Genomic DNA, 20,803 nt, shown 5'->3' on the forward strand with positions numbered 1-20,803 from the left:
GTCTCTGCCTCTCTGTCTCCGGATCAGCCAGGTTCCTGCGGAATGTAGCGGGTGGCGGGGAGCTCACGGCCTCCCAAGGTTCCCTGTTTCACTTTTGAACAGCTCTGTTAGAAAATGTCCCTTCTATTGAGCGAGGAAACTCCGGGCCGGTTTCTAAGCTCTTTGGTCCGAGTTATTCCCCACTGGGTCCCCGGTGTCAGCGTTCGGGACCCCAGTGAACCGCGGAGCTGGGGTTTCCCCTCTGGGATCCCACGCGTGGGTGGGGCCACGAAGAGGAAAAGTTTTCGCCTTTATTCATTGAGATCTCAGCCAGCGGAACCAGGAACAATGAGGGGACGTTGCCAGGAGGCAAATTTAATATTTGTATGAAGAAAGACTCCACCAACACGATACTATTCATATAAAATAATCACTTCACCCTCTGTGAAGCCACAGTCACTCCGGAAATCCTAGGAGCCTCACAGGTCATCTAGCCCCACCCCCAGCCCCATTTTGATAACACTTGAAGCTTTGCAAAATGCCTGTGAGGCAGGTATTATTTTACTCCCATTTTACAGATAAGGAAACTGAGGTTGAGAGAGGTTAAGTGATTTACTCAAGGTGATACAGCCAAGAACAAGTCATATTTCCATAGCGCTCTAAGGTCTGAGAAATATTTTCTTTCCAACCCTTTTGTAAATCCCCTAGAGCAAGCGTTGCCACCCCCACTTTAAAGGTGAGGAAAAGGAGGTTTGAAGGCTAAGTGACTTGACCAGGGTCACACAGCTAATAAGGGCTTTGTGGAGGTGAATTTGAACTGAAGGCTCCTGGCTCCACAAGTCTAATACCATCTCTTCTGTGTTTAAGCCCTATGGTGAGGGGGGAAAAAGACCTGGTCCTGAAGTCAGGGGATGTGGGTTTGAATTGTACCTCCATTGCCTGTGTATTAGAGAAAAAAAATCACTCAATGCCCTTAGGCTCAGATTCCTTAGCTTTTTAAACGAGAGAGTTAGATTTTATGGCTTTTGAGGAAGATAGAGAGCTGGACACAGAATCAAGAAGACCCAAGTTCAAATCCAGCTTCAGAATTTTCTAGCTGTGTGACCTTGAATAAGTCATTTCACCTCTGTTTGCCTCAGTTTCTTCAACTATAAAATGGGGGCAATAAGAGCACTTTTCTCCCAGGAGATTATTGTGAGGATCAAATGAGGTAACCTTTTTAATACACTTAGCACAGTGTACTTAATAAAAAGCTTATTGCTCTTTTTCTTCCTTTTCCCTTCCAGCTCTCAATCTATGCTGCTGTTGACTGTTCATTCCTAGCAATGTGAGTTGCTCCAAAGTAGAAAATCCTGCCTCCAGAGGTAGAGAGCTCCCCATCACTGGAGGTCTTCAAAGGGAGAGTCTGGATAATTGCCAGAAGGAGACATCTTAGAGGGGACTAATAATAATAGTAATAATAATAATAAGAATCATGATAGCTGATGCACACGATGCTCCAAAATTTGCCAAGTACTTTACACACATTAATTCACTTGGGCATCATAAGAGCCCCATGGCTTCCCAGGTTTGATTGTCCCTCTTTATTTTGCCAGATGAGGAAACTGAGGCCCAGAGGTGGAGTGACTTGCCCAAGGTTATACAGACAGTAAGTGTCAGAGGCAGGATCTGAATCCATATCTCACTGACTCCAAGGATATCCTCGGATAGGTGGGACCAGCAGACCACTAAGATCCTTTCCAGTTCAGAGATTTTAGGATTCTGTGAGTCCCTCTCAGGTGCCTCACTGTGCTATGGGAGGGTTTCTGGGCTCTCAGAAGACTGAGTCTAAGCTCTAGCAGGTGCTACCAACATATAAAGGCTTTTGGGACAATCCAGGCAGCTAGATGGTACGGTGGGTAGAGCTCTGGGTTTGGAATCAGGAAGACTTGAGTTCAAATGCTGCCTCAGACATTTACTAGTTGACTATGATCCTGGGCAAGTCACTTAACTTCTGTTCCTTCTTTTGAATTCTGGGTTCAATTCATTTTTTTTTTAACCTTTACGTTCCAATTTAGGATTAATACTGTGTATTGGTTCTAAGGCAGAAGAGTGGTAAGGGCTAGGCAATGGGGGTTAAGTGATTCACCTAGGGTCACACAGCTAGCAAGTGTCTGAGGTCATATTTGAACCCAGAACCTCTCATCTCTAAGCTTGGTTCTCAGTCCACTGAACTACCTAGCTACTATCCCTGCAGTTCATTGTTTATTGGTAATGTCTGTCTCAGGTATAGATACTCATAGACAAGTGTGTTCTGATGACATATGATGGAATTCTAACCTGAACAACAGACATTTTTGATCTACTTTTTTGTTTTAATTTAATTTTTAATTTTTTAATTATGTAAAATAGTTTTTAACATTTGTTTTTAAACATTTTGTGTTCCTGTGCTCAATCAGGCTGTGTCCCAAAGAGATCAATGAAAAGTGTGAAGATTGGATTTAGCTGCTATCCCCTGATTGTAACAATGAAGGTACTTAGCTCTTCCTTTATTGTGAATATTAAATTGTAATTCCTGGTCTGTTTTTAGATCTTAATACCCAAAGTGTTAACTTAGTATTTAAAGTAGATCTACCCATTTTAACTACAAAAGGTGTTAACTAATCAAAAAGGTGTTAACTAACCACAAAAGGTGTGAACACCTATTTCATACATTGAGTGGACAGTCCTGGAGAGGAGCATCTGCTGTGATTGGTAGACGTAAAATTTAGGGGAGGTGACACAAGAGAAAAAGGTCTTTAAATAGAGGAAACAAAGGCACACAAGGATGAATCAATCAATCAAGATTCAGTCACTTGGAGTTGGACTGGAATCAAGATCAGTCACTTGGGCTTGGAGTGAAGAAGAGTCACTCAGAGGAGAGCCTGGAAGACAGATACTTGAGGAGAGACTGGAAGACAAACACTCAGACTTGGAGTGAAGACACTTGGCTGTGGAACTGGACCCATGGAGGAGGTCGTGCAGGAGACCTTAGACTGCTTTCCTTTTAGACGGTCACTGTGGTGAGTGAAAGGCTGACTTAGTTTCCTTGCCTTTCTGAAGGTGTGAACCTCCAGAATTTCTACCTGGCTTAGAGGAAGCCAGAGCTTTCTCTCTCCCCCTTTCTCTCTTTCTTAATATCTTCCCTCTATTGTAAATAACTACCAGTAATTTCATTTACTTTAGTAATTCATTTTGGGATTTAGAAATTAAATCCCTGGTGACCACCTATTAAATATTTCAGTCCAACAATAAAATCTAACAAAAAGGAAGAAGGCTTGTTTGTACAAAAATATTTATTCCAGCAATTTTTTTGTGGCAGCAAAGAATGGGAAATTGAGGAGCTGTCCACCAAGTGGGGAATGGCTAAACAAACTGTGGTATGTGAGAGTGACAGAACACTATTGTTCTCCAAGAAATGACAGGCAGGAGGACTTCAGAAAAATCTGGGAAGACTTACATGAACTGATACCGTGGAAAGGAAAACTAAAATAAGTTCTTGGCCTTACAGATCTAACTGTTTCCCTTAAGTCCTTTTGTTGATGACATGATCACAGGAATCCAGGGAGAGTACACAGTTGGGAAAATCCACAATACAAAGGGAAGAGAGCAGAACCAGGAGAACATTGTACCCAGGAGTAGCAATATTTCTTGTTGAACAACTGTGAGTGTCCTGGCTATTCTCAGCAAGGTAGTGATCCAAGACGATCCTGGAGACTCATGATGAAAAATACCATCTGCCCTCCAAGAAAGAACTGAAGGAGTCTGAATGCAGATTGAAACATATTACCTTTCATTTCCCTTCTTCTTCCTCTTCCACAAAATGAACAATATGGAAAGATGCTTTACCCAATTACACATTTCCTTCCATTATTAAAAAAATATTTTGAAAAAGGGTCTAAGGCAATTTAGAGGATTACATGACATAAAAAAAGGTGAAGAAGCCTATATCTGAGGTAGTTACTAAATTGAGTTATTTTAGTTATTTAAAAATTTTATTTTTGAGTTTAGCAAATGCTTGGATTTTAAAACATCAACAAATAATAAATACAGTAGGATCTTACTTTCATCAGATATTTCAGTCAGTCGTATTATTATAAAAACATGGTCCACTGTGGAAGTTGTTTATGAAAGCTGGGCTGTTCTCTACTAATGACCTCAATGAGTATGCTTTCAGTGCGTGGGTAGTTGATTGCCATAAAAATTTTATATGGATGGCAAGGTAGGCATTAGGTTCATAGTTCCCGATATTTTCCCAGTTGACTTTCTTGTGGAGTCTGAAATATTTCTTCTCATGCCTTTGGCATGTTTCCCCCTCTGCCTTCAAACACTTTGTGGATCTTTTAAAGCCTGTACAGTCATCATCTACTGAATAGAACTTTTTCATGCACAGTTGGCCCAATCCAACTGCTTTCTCCATCCTTTCTCTCTTTAATATAATTTCTACCCTTCTCTGTAGGCCTAGCCATCAATGAGATCCAAGTGTGGACGCTGCACTGCCCTTGATGGTTAACCAAGGTTTGTTGTAACAAGGTTTGTAGATTTTTTTTCAGTTTTTCTTCTGTTTGTCCCCCACCCCCCTTTCATCTATAAATGTTCTCAGTTTGACTGCTTAATTTGTTTAGTTTTCTATCAAGCTTTCTTTAAGCTGTTCTTGTCACCTCTACTGCTTTTTTCTTTTTAAAGAAGTGATAGTGGTCATATATTTGAAATGAGTATTGCCTTTGAATATTGTCTCTCTCCAAGACAAGTTAGTCAAATGCTTAAGATGCTTTTTAGACTTTTCTGGACTCTTTTTTATGGAAATTTATTCATATAAATTAAACCTCCATATGAAATTGTTATGGCCTGTGTTTATGTCCTTTCTTTTGTCCAAATCCCATTCTTCAGCATTACAAACTGTTTGAATATGTCAGAATTGAGATATTTTGATTGTATACCGTGTTCCATGTTATGAGATCACTGTATGTTGAGTGTTTGAGTTTTGTGAATGTGAGAAGTCATGACCATAGATTAGAGAGCCTATGGAGTTCTAGAGCTATATGTTTTGTAATATGAACATTCCATTTCATCCTTTTGATTAAATTCTGAGCCCAGATGGTACTCTGGATTGAAATGGAAGCCCTGATATCCATGAAGGAATGAGCAGCAGGGACAGTCTTGGCATCTTCAGGTTAAGCATCCTCTGATATAGATTAAGAATTCTTTTTTTTTTTTAAATTTAAAAATTATATTATATTTATTTAATTTATTTTTTGTTACATTTTGAGTTCTGAGTTGTTTTCTTCCCTCCATCCCAACCCTACATTAAAGAAGTTCAACATTTGATATAGACATGTATGTGGAATCATACAACACATCCTTCCATATATCAATTCTTTCTCTAGAAGTTGATAGCATCTTCCTTCTGATTCTTATCAGTTTAACTTAATTCTCTAAATATTGGAGATATGAAGCCTTTATCTCAAAAAATATCTATAAAAACCCTTGTCCCCACTTTCTGTTTTCCTTCTAATCTTGGCTACACTGATTTTATTTGTATATCCCCTTTCTAATTTAATGAAAACAAAATTATCTATTTTACATCCCACAATGCTCTCTATCTCTGTTTACTCATAAATTCTTCTCCTATCCATTAATCTGATAGGTAATATGTTTCATGCTCTCCTAATTTACTGATATTTCTTTTTATGCGTAGGTCATGTATCCATATTGACTTTATCTTGATAAATAATATAAGATATTAGCCTATATCTTGTCTCTGCCAGGCTGCTTTTCAGTTTTCCCAGCATTTTGTTTCATCATATTATGAGCTCTTATTCCAAAGCTTAGATCTTTATGTTTATCAAACATGAGATTATCATCATAATTTACTATTGTGTATTGTATATCTACTTTATTCTACCAATCCACCATTCTATTTCTTATCATATACCAAGTAGTTCCTTACTTTCTGTTCTAGTAACAACTCTTAAGACATAAGGGTAAGGGCTAAGTAGATGGGGTTATAGAACTTGCCCAGGACACATAGCTAGGAAATGTCTGAGGCCAAATTTGAACCTAGACCTTCCTGATTCCAGGCTTGGTGCTCTATCCACCCTCACCTAATTGCCCCTCCAGATAGTTTTGATAATTATCACATTATAATGTAGTTTAAGACCTAGCACTAATAGACTTCCTTACATTATTTTCATTAATTCTTTTTATATTCTTGACCTTTTGTTCTTCCAAATGAATGTTGTTATTATTTTTTCCAGCTTAATAAAATATTTTTTGGTACTTTATTTGGATGAAAGCAAATAAGTTGATTAGTTAAATAAAATTGTCATTTTTATTATATTGACTTGACCCAACCATGAACAACTAATACTTTCCCAATTATTTAAATTTGACTTTATTCATATAAGAAGTGTTTTTATAATTATGACCATATAGTTCCTGAATTTTCCTTGGCAGGTAGACTCTAAGGTATTCTATATTGTCTACAGTTATTTCAAATGAAATTATCTCTTACTCTTTTTTCTTGCAAGGCAGGTTTTCTTAATCTGAGCTCTGTAAACTTGGAGAGGACCATGGGTAGATTTCAGGGGTGATCCATGAATTTAGATGGGAAAGATAATGTCTTTGTTTTCACTAACCTTCAACTAGAAATTTTACATTTCTTTCTATCATTAAAAAAAATTCCAAAAAAGGGTCTAGATGATTTAGAGGAGTACATGACACTGTGGCATTTAAAAGAGTGGATGCCATAAACTGTAAGAGTTAAAATGGTTGAGGGTCATAAATTGTAGTAGTTAAAAGAGTTAAGGGTATAAACTGTAGTGAGTTAGAATGGTGGAAGATATAAATTATGATAGATATAAGAGTGGGTGAGTAAATTTGACCGCAGAAAATATGTTCACTACAGTGTCTTGGTTTTAAATCAAAATATAAGGTGGTCGCCAGGGAAATATTCCCAATTATTCAATATACCCAAGTCAACTGGGTTTTATAGAGATTTTAATTAATAATACAATAAGTAGTTAAAGGAAAGAGAGAAAAAGGAAATAAGTATGAAGGGCCTTAGGCCAACATGGCCTAGACCTGAATCTTAAGAGAGAGATCAGTCAGTCAGTCTTTTATTACTCACCACAAGATTTGTCTTAAGCAAGGATGTCTGGGGAACAGAGTCTCCCCAGAGGGAGTTCCAGCCAGAGTCAGCCTCCCAAGGGATTTCTTCTCAAGAGATCTTCAAAGGGCCTCCTCCAAAAGGATCTATCTGCATGGATCTCCAAGCCTCCTTTGCTCAAGAGATACCTTTTCTTATATAGGGTTTTTTTTCCTCTATGTCACCTCCCCTAAGTTCTTCCATCTACCAATCACCGTAGATGTTTCCTAAAGGACAGCCCATCTGAATTCCTGCTAAGTCGACTAATCTCCTCAGTAAGTCTGAACCAGAGAAAACACAGCTGAGTCGACTAATCTCATTAAGAGAAAACTTGCCCGACCCTTTTAGGTACCTAGCATCCCATTGTATCAATTCTAAAAAACAGGCATGGCTCAAAGAACTCCTTGCCTTATTATAAACATGGGTCCAAGTACTTTCATTGTTTAGCAAGGATTTTTCTCCCCTAAAGCAGTCTTAAGTATGGGTGGAGTAGAGGTCCTCCCATTTCTGATCCTGGCGAGTTCTCACATCAAAATGGGGAATGTTTCCCAGTAGGGAATTTGTTCCAATGGAGGATTCCTCAATGTGGAAATGTTTAACATTCACAAGTCTGAGAAATTTCAATATTTACAACACAAAAAAAGTGAAGAAGCCTACATCTGAGGTAGTTACTAAATCAACAGTGAAGGAACATGCCACGTGATGGCCAACTCAACCATTGCAACCCTCTTTAAGATGGTGAATTTCTGTGGGCTGGAGGCTTAAGGATGGTAGCTAATTTGGTCTAGAAGTACTGTTGCTTGCTACAGGGCTATAAGGACCCATTCTGGCCCCTCTTTCCTTCCTTTGCACTATTTCTCTTGGTGATCTTTTCAGTTCCTATTGACTTAGTGACTATTTCTATGCTGATGATTCTCAATCTACATATCCTGCCCCAAACTCTGCCAGACTCTAGTCTTGCATCTCCAACTGACTTTCAGGCATCTGATACCAGATGCCCCAAGGACATCTTAAACTCCATAGACCCAAAATGGAATTAATTGTCTTTCCCCTTACCCTCCCTCTTCTATCTTACTTATTACTATAGAGGACAATCATTTACACTTTTTGTCTTTCAGGCTCACAGCCCAGGAGTCATTCTGGATTCCTCACTCTATCATCTCCCCTCCCCATCCAATCTCTAGCCAAGTATTGTCAGTTTTATCTTTGCAATATCTCTTGAATATGTACCTTTTTTTCCTCTGATTTTGCCTCCACTCAGATTCAGGCTCTCATCAATCCATACCTGGGCTATTGCAATAGCCTATAGGTGGGATCAGCCTGTCTCAAGTCTCTGCCTACTTCAATCCATCCTCCATTCATCAACTAAAGTTATTTTCCCAAAACAGTTCAGATCCAGCCATTCTCCAACTCAATAAACAAACCCTATTGCCTCTGGGAGCAAATACAAAATACTCTGGCATTCAAAGCCCTTTATTACCTGTCCCACCCCTACCTTTCCAGTCTTCTCCTCTTAGACCCAGTTATACTGGCCTCCTGGCTGTTCCATGGACAAGACATTACCTCCCCCAATTCTGTGTCTTTTCAATGGCTCTCCTTGAAACCTGGAATAATTTTCCCTTCTCACTTTGTAACCATGAAAATGTGGTTTGCCAAGACTGTGAATTTCCAAAACTGTAAAGGTTTTGGTCAAACTGGTAAAGATAATTTTTAGTGTCTTGACTTAAAATCTAAGATAAGTGGTCACCATGGGAAAATTCCCAAATATGAAAATACCCAAGTCAGCTGGGTTTTATGGAGATTTTAATTAATACAAATGAAGGAATTAAGGGAAGGAGAGAGAGAGAAAGAGAAAATAGTAGAAAGGGCCTAGGGAGCCTAAGGGAGAGTGAGTCAGTCTTTATCACTCACCACAAGAATGTCTCAAGCAAGCTCCAGTCCTCCACTGAACTCCTGAACTCCTCCTCCAATTCAACTTCCAAACTGAACTCATTCCAAACTGAACTGAATTCTCCTTTTAAAGAAATTTTCTCTTATGTCACCTCCCTTAAATTTTCACATCTACCAATAAAAGTAGACACTTTTCCCCAGGACTGCCCATTCTTAGTTCTCACCACTCTTTAGTTCTCACCTTCTCTGGGTAGATTATATCTTCTTTTGTGAAGCTTGCCTTTTGTAAGTTGCTTGACCTTTTAGTGATTAATTTAACCTTTATAGGTAGTTAGCACCTTTTTGTATTAGATCTAAAAATAGACCTAGCTTAAGGTTCTAGCTTCACTATAAGTATGAGTTGGGGACTTTCATTGTTCTATCAGGAGTTTACAACTTTATCTTTCCCTAAGGCACTGTCTGAGTAGGGTGGAGTAATTTGAAAAGTTCTCAATACATTCCTGACCAAGTACCTCCATTGTTAAAAATGGGGAATAGCTTAATCAAATCTTCTGAAGAAGAGTCTGAGCAGTTTTAAGATTCACAACTTCTGCCTCCTAGCTTCCTTCAAGACTAAGGTCAATGCTTTTCCTACTTTACTTTCCCTATTGCCAGTGCCTTCCTAATTATTTTCCTTTAGGAAAGTCCCCCTAGTGGCTGAAAGGAGGATGGGTTGTATTGAGGAGAGATTGGAGGTTGGGAGACCCACCAGCAGCTATTTCAATAGTCCAGGGGTGAGATAATGAGGACTTGCACCAGAGTGGTGGCCACGTCAGAGAAGAGAGAGGGGTTAACAGTGGACCATTTAAACTAAAAAGGCCAATGTGGGTTTCAGCTATCTTAAGAGGTATTTGTGCCTTGTTCCTGTAGCTCTGCATTAGGTTCAGTGCCAGGTTTTCCTATGGGAACATAAGAAGTTGTCTCATGATTAGATTTCCATCTACAAATATAAAAGGGTCATTTGCTCACATACAAGCACTCAAGCTAAGGAAATGTAGGTTAGGCTTTATTAAACTTAATAAAAATATACAAAATACACCATAAATCATAAAAACCAGCTCTGTTTGGCTTTCTGTTTTTACTGAACTTCCCTAGGGATCTTCATGAACTTCCAGACTTATAATGCTACCTAAGGAGGGCCTTTGTCTATAAAGAAAGGGACTGTGGGAATCATTATGGCACCATGGAATGATCACTGGTTTTGGAGTTTGAGGAGATGGGCTCAAATCCTGCCTCTGACATTTACTAGCTGTGTAACGTTGGGCAAGTCTCTTGATATCTCTGAGCTTCAACGTCCTCAACTCCAAGATGAGGGGGGTGGACCAGATGGCCTCTGAGGCCTCTTGTAGGTCTAGATCTACGATCCCTTGATGCCCTCTTCCCTGTGAGTCTCTATTCCCAAAGGACCTTCTCACATATAGATATATGTTGCCTTTCCCCATTGGAATGTAGGTTCCTTGAAGGCAAGAGCTGTCTTTCTGCTTGTGTTTGTATTCTAAGCACTAAATAGTATCTGGAATATAGCAAATGCTTAATGAATGTTTGGTGACTTGATTAGAGTTGGCTTGACTTTCTCCTCTCTTGTGTGGCAACTTGGTTCTGGGGAAGGACTGGAATTAGAGCTATGGGCCTCCTTGCAGGGAACTGAGAACTTGCCTCAGTTCTCAGCTCTCTCTTCTCTCTGTACAAGCTGTTTCCAAGTCTCCAGTCTCTGGACTTCGGTAAATTGAACGTTAAAGACCAAGCTGAAGGGATAGGAATTAACTTTGAATTTTATCATCAGTTTGGTGTCAATGCTGTGAACGGGGCCTGTGGCCTGTGAGCTCCTGTCTGATCAGAGTTGTGCAGGGAATTGGACAGGAAGGCTTTTCGGATAAATTAGAAACAATTTGGGAAATCTCACCAAGTTCTGCCCTGGTAAGACTTTGTCTGGGGTATTATTTATTAGTTCTGGGCACCATAGTTTAAAAAAAACAACAACAGATCCTTTATAGACTTAGTATCAATCAAATAAAGGGCAGAAAAGTGGCAAAGGCTAGGCAGTTGGTGTTAGGTGACTTACCCAGGGTCATACTGCTAGAAAGTATCTGAGGCCAGATTTATTTATTTATATATATATTTTAAATTAAAAAAATTAATTAATTTAGAATATTTTCCATGATTCCATGATTCATGTTCTTTCCCTCCCCTCCTCCTTGCCCCTATCTGATGTGCAATTCCACTGGGTTTTACTTGTGTCATTGATCAAGACCTATTTCCATATTATTGATAACTGCACTAGGGTGATGATTTACAGTCTACATCCCCAATCATATCCCCATCAATCCATGTGATCAAGCAGTTGTTTTTCTTCTGTGTTTCTGTTCCCACAGTTCTTTCTCTGGGTGTGGATAGCGTTCTTTCTCATAAGATCCTCTGGATTGTCCTAGGTCATTGTATTGCTGCTAGTAGAGAAGTCCATTACATTCGATTGTGCCACAGTAACAACATTCTCTTGGTTCTGTTTCTTTCACTCTGCATCAGTTCCTCAAGGTTGTCCCAGTTCACATGGAATCCCTCCAGTTCATTATTCCTTTGAGCACAATAGTATTCCATCAGCATCATATACCACAATGTGTTCAGCCATTCCCCAATTGAAGGGCATTCCCTCATTTTCCAGTCTTTTGCTGAGGCCACATTTGAACCCAGGTCTTCCCCACTCCAGGTCTGGTGCTACCTGCTTGTCTTTTGGACACGACATTTTAAGAATCTTTAACTTAGTCATTTTTCAGATGTGTCTGTCTCTTTGTGATCCCCAGTTGGGGTTTTCTTGGCAAAGATAGTAGAGTGGTTTGTCATTTCCTTCTCCAGGTCATTTTATAGATGAGGAAATGGAGGCAATCAGGATTAAGTGACTTGCCCCAGATCACACAGCTAGTGAATGTCTGAGGCCAGATTTGAACTCAGGAAGATGAGTCTTGTTAATTTCAGGTCTGGTACTCTACTCACTGTGCCAGCGAACTGCCCAGAATTTTGAAAAAGACATTAGAAAATTGGCTAGTGGTGAGCCATTGCTGAAAGACCTTGAGTCTATCTCATATTGTCTTTTTTTTTCATGTGAAATATTAATAATTAGGCATCAGTCTAGTGAAAAGAAGACTTAGGAAATCATAGTAGTTATGTTAAGTTAGGCAGTCAACAATCATTAAAGAAAAAAGTCAACCCTTCCCTTCCCTCTTAGAATGAATACTGTGTATTGATTCCAAGGCAGAAGAGCAGTAAGGACTAGACAGTGGGGGTTAAGTGACTTGTCCAGAGTCACACAGCTAGGAAGTGTCTGAGGTCAGATTTGAACCAGAACCTACCATCTCTGGGTCTGGCTCTCAATCCACTAAGGCACCCAGTTGCCCCCAATAATAATTTTTTTTGTATTATTCAGCCAGGTAGCAGGAGAACCAGGAGAGAGCAGAATTACAGAAACCCAGAAAGAGAGAATATCCAGGAAGACTGGAGAATTGACAGTGTCAAAAGTTAGTCCTCAAGAAAGATGAGTATGGAGAAGAGGCCACTAGATTTGGCACTCAAGATCTTATTGGTAACTCTGGGAACAGACCTCTCAACTGAATGATGAACTCTGAAGGTTTAGAAGAGAGCAAGAGAAGAAGAGAAAGCGCTGAGAACTGATGTTCTCCAGTGGTTTAGCCCCAAAGGAGAGAAGACATAAGAGGAAGATAGCTAGCAGGGATGGATGGAGCAAATGAGGGTTTTTTAAGGATGGAAAGACATGGACATATTTCTAGACAGCAGGGAAGGAGTCAGTACATTAGGTGAGATGGAAGAAGATTAGAGAGGGGCGATAGTGAGGCCAATTTGCAGGAGAAATTGGGTCACCCAAATCAAAGGTTTTCTGTGGCAAGGAGACATCCTTCCAAGAGAGAGAGGAGAGATCAGGGTGTGCCTGACTCAGGTTTATTGCCTCTTAGCCCTTATCTGCTGCTGGGACAGAAGGAAGCACTCACAGGTCATTCAACAGTTAACAAAAGCTTTACTTCCTCATAGCATAGAAAGAATATTCACCAAAGCTACTTCAGCACTTCTCCGGTGGACTGCGACCCCCTTATCTTCAAATGGAAACAAGCATATCTGGCCATCAGGGCAGGGTGTGGCCTTCTGCCCAATCTGAAGGGCCCCAAACCAATAATGGATGGACTTTTTTAGGCTCTTAGGGAACCACAAAGCCACACTCTTGACTGGAGACTACTAGCAAATTGTATCAAGGGAAATGCACTTCCAGGCCAGCCAAGTCCTTGAGATAGATTTATTTATTGCCTTTTAGGGAAAAAAATAGCTCAGTGGTGGGAGGGGCAGGAGGGAACTGTGGTACAGACAGTTCCTGTATTAGGGTGAAGGAAGAGCTTGTGGGAGTGACATGAGATGAGGGAAAAACAAGAAGAAAGACTTCTCAGAGAATGGCTTCAGTGTGCTGGTTTTTTTTTTTTCTTTTCAGTGCCATATGAAGCAAGGTCCTCCACTGAGAGTGGGAGGAAATGGGAAATAGTAGGAAACTTGAGATGAGATGAGGTTTGGAAAAGCCATTGTAGAGACTTAATTAGGGAGGAATAGAATGTTTGGCTTGCCAGGGGAGGGGTCCAGTTGAGATGAAATGACATCAATATATGGTGGGCCCATTGAGTACGGTTTTGTGATTTCCTCTAGCCCATTCAGCAGAGTATGAATTGGGATGCAGATGGTGGGACTAATCCAGCATTAGGGCTTGGAGAGGCTTGGCTGGTAATAGAACAAAGGGACAAGGGATCCAGTCGATTCACCAAGGGGTTCAGATAGGGAAAGGAAGAAAGTGTAGACAGTGCAAGAATGAGAGCCTGAGAAAGAACTGATGGAAGGAGGAAATAGAGGTCATGAAGAAGACAGAGAATGAGGAGAGGATGTAAAACAGAAAGATGGAATGAAAAAAGATTCAAGGAATTCAGAGTTAATGAAGGAAGAAATAGGGTACTTGTGGGTGATGGATGGTAAGATCAAAGCCACATCTCTCTATAGGTGAGTAGGGGGTAGAGGAGGGAAGGCATGGGGATAGATTAAGGAACTGGGGATGTTTGTTATTTAGCCATTTCAGTCAGGTCTGACTCTTCATGACTCCATTTGGGATTTTCTTGGCAAAGATCATGGAGTGGTTTGCTACTTCTTTCTCCAGGTCATTTTACAGGTGAAGAAATTGAGGCAAATAAGGTTAAGTAACTTTCCCAGAGTCACATAGCTAGAAAGTGTCAGAACAGGATGCTTGAGAGGGTCTCAATATGATGTTTGATCCTGGGCAAGACATTTAACCTTTATCTGCCTCAGTTTCTTTTGTTGCAAAATGGGGACAATAACAGCATCTACCTCCCAGGTTTGTTGTGATGATTAAATGAGATAATAATTGTAAAGTGCCTGGCATATAGGAGGTGTTTAATAAATACTTATTTCCTTCTGTTTTTACCTTCCTTACATCTTACCTGGACTATTTATTTATTTTAATAAACCCTTACCTTCCGTCTTGGAATCAATATTGTGTATTGGTTCCAATGCAGAAGAGTGGTAAGGGCTAGGCAATGGGGGTCAAGTGACTTGCCCAGGGTCACACAGCTGGAAGTCTATGAGGCCAGATTTGAACCTAGACCTCCTGTCTCTAGGACTGGCTCTCCATCTGATGAGCTACCCAGCTGCCCTCTTACCTGGACTATTGTAATGGTCTTCTAACTGATTTTCTTGTTTCCAGTCTATACTCCTTCTCATCCATCCTTCATATAGCTGCCAGAATGATTTTTCCTGAAGATCAGACCTGACCACATCACTCCTCTGCTCAATAAGCTCTGGGGGCAGCTCTTTGTCTGGTATTTAAAGCCCTTTACACTTGGTCCCAGCTCACATAAGTTTCCAGGCGTATTATACATTGCTTCCCTCCTCACATATTAGTCTAGCCAAACAGGCTTTCTTCCTGTTCTCCACATGGGACAATCAATCTCCCACCTCTGTGCATTTGTTCTAGTTGTCCCCTAAGCCCAGAATTCCTTCTATCCTCATCTCCATCTCTTGGAATCCCTCATTTCCTTCAAAACTCAACTCAGGGACCATCTTCTGTATGAAGATGCTCCTTTCCTGTTCCTCAGTTGCTAATGCTGCCCTAGGGTTTATTTCACTACCAGTATCATTTATTCTATGTATACTTATATAGGTATATGTTGTTTCCCCAGGAGAATAAAAGCTTTTGGGGTCAGGGACTATTTTGTTTTCATTTTTTATGTTTGTAGACCTTATGCCTACTACATATTAGGTGCTTAATAATGCTTGCTGCTTCTTTTTGTAGCAGCAAAGAGCTGGAAACTGAAGGGAAGTGCATCAGTTGGGGAATGGAGGAACAAAGTGTGGTATATGATGGTGATGGAGTACTCCTGTGCTATAAGAAATGAGAAGCAAGAAGATGTCAGAAAAAGCTTGAAAGAACTGCAGGAACTGATGCAGAGTGAAATGAACAGAACCAAGAGAACATTGTCAGTAACAGCAGCATTGTACAATGATCAACTGGGAAAACTTGGCGACTCTTAGCAGTGTGATGATCTGGGACAATTCTGAAAGATGTGATGGCGAATGTAGACTCTCTTCCACATCAGAGCACTTATGTTTCTATTTTACAGTTTTGGATACTATGAGTGTGCTTTTACAACAGTGACCTATATGGAAATAGGTTTTGCATGATAATAAAAATTAGAAAAAAATCCTTACTGCTCCATTGAAATGAGTGGGTATACATATGTATGCTTCCGCCATATTCTTCCACTGGAAATCCATCAATGATTTGACCTCCGCTGAACTCCTTGGAGGTAGCCTCCATTATTAGAAGCCAATGGGGAGGGTGCAACTGGGTGGTTCAGTGGATTGAGAGTCAGGCCCAGAGACAGGAGGTCTTGGATTCAAATCTGGACTTAGACACTTCCCAGCTGTGTGACCCTGGGCAAGTCACTTAACCCCCATTGCCTAGCCTTTACCACTCTTCTGCCTTAGAACTGATATTCAGTATTGATTCTAAGACGGAAGGTAAGGGTTTAAAAGGTTTTAAAAAAAAGAAAAAAAGAAACCAATGGAGGAGGAAATGGAATTGGTCAAGTATTTTTCTCTTGATCTAAATGAACATATCCCCATGGAATATGGACCTGTCCACTGGTCCCTTCATTAGAGGACAATAGACCACTCTTGATTGGTGACTGGAGGACTATAACATTTTGAGAAAAGCTAAAAAAAGGCTGCTTATTGGAGAGGGGGAAAAAGAAGGGACTAGTCTTTCTGTCTTATAATTGATTAAAACATCAGTTCCAATACTCATATTGGATGCAACTTATATGAGTATTGGTTCTGAGGTAGAAGAGTGATAAGGTCTAGGCAATTGGGGTTAAATGACTTGCCCAGGGTCACACAGCTAGGAAGTATCTAAAATGAGATTGGAACTCTGGTCCTTCTGACTCCAGATCTGGCACTCTATCCACTGTGCTACATAGCTGTCCTGAGAAGGGACTTGTCTTGAGGAGAAAAAGAAAAAAGTTATTTTAATGAGACTTGAATCATGGTTCATCTTGTCTGTTTCCAGACAAGTGAAAAGGAGTCATCTCCTGACATATTAAGAGTCAAGGTGACTCGGACTGTGACACTGGCCTTAGCCAAAGTATTAGAGATGGTTTTATAGACCTACGTTTATCATATGTCCATTTGTTAAAATCTGGTATACGTGGGGGCAGCTGGGTGGCTCAGTGGATTGGGAGCCAGGTCTAGAGAAGGGATGTCCTGGGTTCAAATGTGGCCTCAGACACTTCCCAGCTGTGTGACCCTGGGCAAGTCACTTGACCCCCATTGCCTAACCCTTACCACTCTTCTGCCTTGGAGCCAATACACAGTATTGATTCTAAGACAGAAGGTGAGGGTTTACAAAAAATCGTAATTTTAATGTTTGCTTAAATATAGAAAGATAGGAGTGATTTCTGTTAGGAAAGGAGGCTCTCAAATTCATTAAATAACTCATTCATAATGAATTGAAATGGGGGCTTGGACTGATTAATTATCTATGAGAAAGAGAGAGGAAGTTATTAAGGAGAAGTAAATTATCCAACTAAGACCCCAAAGTTCTGTAAGCTCAGGAAGATAAAAAGCAAATACTTATCAGTAAGCCAGATAGCAGCTGAATTCCTCCAAGTGAGGAAGGATGCTCAGACCACAGACCCTTTAACTTTATTACACATGGAGTTGTGTGCATCGTCTCTCCAACCTGCTACAAGGAGGAAGTCATCCTCATGTTCCTCATTTAGATGTCTGTGGCAATAGTATCACATACTTAGAATCAGAAGGGAACTTAAAGAGCATTTTGTGAAATTCTTAGTTTTACAAATAAGGAAACTGAGGAACAGATAATTTATGTGACTTTCTAGGTGGCACAGTGATTAGAGTGATGGATTTGCAGTCATCTTTTTGAGTTCAAATCCATCCTTAGGCACTTACTAGATGTGTGACCCGGGGCAAATCACTTCACCCTGTTGGCCTTAGTTTCCTCATCTGTAAAATGAGCTGGAAAAGGAAATGGAAAACCACTCCAGTATCTTTGCCAAGAATGGGGTCCAGAAGAGTCAGACATGACAGAAAATGACTGAACAATGAACAACGAAGCTCACACAGATAATAAATCAATAGAACTAGGATGAGGATCCAGTCCCATCGATTCCAGATGTAGGGCTCTTTCCATCATTTTATGGGACATTTGGAGACCTGAGTCCTATGCTCTGGTCCTTCCACTCCCCAGATGTGTTATTTGGAATGAGGCATTTGATGTGTCTGGGTCTTGGTTTCCTTCTCTCTACAATGAGAACATGAGACCCTGTGATGTTTAAGGCCCCTTTCAACTCTATGATCTGTGAGAGAAAGTGAAGGGCATAGAATGAAAATAACCTTAGCAATGACAAAATGGCAGCATCTTAGAGTTAGGAATCCTTCTGCCCCAAGGGGTAATCCCATCTACAGGATTCCAATGTAATAATGAAAAATAATAATATCTCTACCCACATATATTTTTATAAAGTTTATTAGGAAGGGTAGACAATCATTTCTAAGTCAATTATTATACAAACAAGTAATCTATGTTCTCCTCGAAGACCTTAATCAACAGGAACTCTTGTTCCTCTTGAGGTGGCCCATTCTACTTTAGGAAAATTCTCATAAGGGAATTTCCCCTTAAACTGAGCCCCAGTTTCCCCCTTCCACCCATGTTGCCAAGCCCTTCAAATATTTGATGATAGCTTCCACAGGTTCTCCAAGTCTTCTGTTCTCTGGGCTAAAAATTCCCGATTCCTTCGGTTAAAACGTTCATGGCACTCTTTATCATCTTGTTTGCCTCTCTCTGGACACTCTAATAAATATTCTTCCTAATATATAGGGTCTGGATTTGAACACAATCATTTAAATATTATCTAACAACATCAGAGGCAGTCAGGTGGCACTGCGGATGGAGCACTTGACTTTGAATCAGCAAGACTTGTATTAAAATTCAGACTCAGATACTGATTAGCTGTGAGCCCCATGGTAAGTTGCTTAACCTGTATCTGCCTCAGTTTCCTCATATGTAAAATGGGGATAATAATAGCACCTATCTCCCAGGATTGCTGTGAGGACCAAATGAGATCACTACTGTAAGGTGGTTTGCAAATCTTAAAAGTGTTAAATAAATGCTAGTTATTGTAATCAATTATGGATATCTGTTAATGAAGAATAACCAGCAATCCATTGCTAATTTGGTATTGTTAATAACAACAGTCAGAACAACAATAATAACCAGGAGGGAGGACAGTATACTATCTCATTTCTTGTGCTGAGCCCTATAATGTGTATATAATTAGCCTTTTAGTTATCATCTGGCTGTTGACTCATGTTAAATATAAGAGGGATCTCTAGCAGGTCAAGTAATAAACAACAGTCATGTGGTAGTAACTTGAGGAGTTGGCTCATATTGGCTACAAGAGAGGTCAAAATCCAGTCCAGGGGTTTGAATGATCTCAGGTGCAATATCTGAATTAGCCACTAGGAAGTGCCCTTTTAAAAGAGGTTGCCATACCTCTACTGGCCACTAGAGGGAACTCAAGCTTGAAAACACCTGGGCTGCTTTCTTCCCCACTAATAATAGTGGTCTATTCTGCCCTTGGCATAGAAGTAGCTTTTAAATCCCCATAGTCCCAAGTCTAGCCTAAGAGATGAAATATGTAAAAATATGGAATTTAGTACACGCAGGCTTTGGTTCTGCCTTTCCTTCCCCTCCCTCCAGCCTCCCTTTTGGGGGTATTCTTGACTCTCTGCATTCTTCCCTCAGGATTCAAGGTTTAGACACTCAGAGAGTGATCATGTGGCTTATTACACATTGTATAAAAGAAAAAAGGAAAACAGGCAAAGGTCTCCTTGGCCCACATGGAAACCCGGTGCCTGCTACCCTCCCAGATCTTTGATAAGGACAAGAGAAGTCTCCATCCCCACAGCCTACAGGAAGGACATTCACTCTTCCATCTTGGGCTCACAGACTACAGCAAATCAGGGAAATGGGGCTTTTGCCCAGTTCACCAAACAGTGAATAAGGATCTTAGTCGCTGCAGTAATCAGCTAGTTCTGGAAGATGCTGTAGTGGCCATGGCATCTGCTCCCGACTGCCAGGATGAGTCCCAGTGGCTTGGCTCTCAATCTCCTGGACCTTCCAGCAGAAGTTTGAATGGGAAAGAGAGAGGATAGACACAGACAGTGTCTCCCTCTCTCATCCTGTATTGGAGTTTCCAATCCCATGATGGGAAAGATCTCAGAATTTTCTTTGCCAATCTCCTTTTTGTAAATCATTTCTTGAGCCCAAAGAGGTAGTTAAACACTCTAAATTCTACCAGGTAATAATCTCTCTCCCCCTTCCACCCATTATAGTCATTTTTTAAAATAAAAAAATGTTTTTAGAAACTGTTGTCTATTCTAAATTAACTAATTTAATAAAAAAAAGAAACGGTTGTCTAGCCATTTCTTCCATCTTGTATTTGTGAAATTGATATTTTTGAACCCAGGGGTAGGGTTTTGCATTTAGTGTCTTTATATTTAGTTGTCTTAGATCTGGCCTAATGGTCTAGTCCCATGGTAGTGAACCTATGGCACGTGTGCCAGAGGGGGCACTCAGAGTCCTCTCTGTGGGCACACATGCCATTGCCTCAGCACAGAGTTCTCTGGATTTCATTACTAGAAAGCCAGAGGGATGTGGGGCCAGGCTGCTCCTTTCCCCTCTCCATGTGCACCTGAGGACACCCCTCTAAAAGGTTTGCCATCACTCTTCTAACCTGATATGATCTTTTTGGATTCTGTCTCTGCTATACAACTTATTAAGGATACCTCCCAGCTCCATACTGTTTGGTAATTGGATGAGTCTGTTCTGTAAGTGATCACTGATAAAAAATGTTGCTTGATGCAGGACTGAGGACAGCTACTGGAGAAGTCCCTACAGATCAGCCTCAACCCATCATTCTCCATTCTTTGGGTCTCCTGATTACCATTGGCTGTGGCCATTTCCGGCTCTTTCTGTTCAGGCATTTGTTTTTCAGCTCATAGGTTCATCTTGTATTGGGAAGAGATGTTAAAAGCCCTCATTTTATATCGTGGAAATTGAACAACACTCTCAGCCAGTGTCACCCTAGTAGTACG

General features: G+C 40.4%; 1 long non-coding RNA gene across 5 annotated transcripts in view; it reads left to right on the forward strand.

Moving 5' to 3' along the window:
• LOC130453958 (uncharacterized) overlaps positions 1–17,049 on the forward strand; it is a 30,035-nt gene extending 12,986 nt beyond the window's left edge. For 3 of the 5 annotated variants that reach the window (XR_008911641.1, XR_008911640.1, XR_008911642.1), the window contains exons 2-5: positions 1,266–1,306; positions 2,418–2,491; positions 4,457–4,530; positions 15,420–17,047. This is a non-coding gene — a long non-coding RNA (uncharacterized LOC130453958). Of the gene's footprint in view, positions 1–1,265; positions 1,307–2,417; positions 2,492–4,456; positions 4,531–12,491; positions 12,583–15,419 lie in introns of all 5 variants that reach the window. The other 2 variants (XR_008911639.1, XR_008911638.1) reach the window with 2 other exon arrangements.
• Positions 17,050–20,803: the final 3,754 nt, after the last annotated feature.

This window comes from Monodelphis domestica, chromosome 4, assembly GCF_027887165.1.
Source record: "Monodelphis domestica isolate mMonDom1 chromosome 4, mMonDom1.pri, whole genome shotgun sequence".
NCBI classification, from domain to species: Eukaryota; Metazoa; Chordata; class Mammalia; order Didelphimorphia; family Didelphidae; genus Monodelphis; species Monodelphis domestica.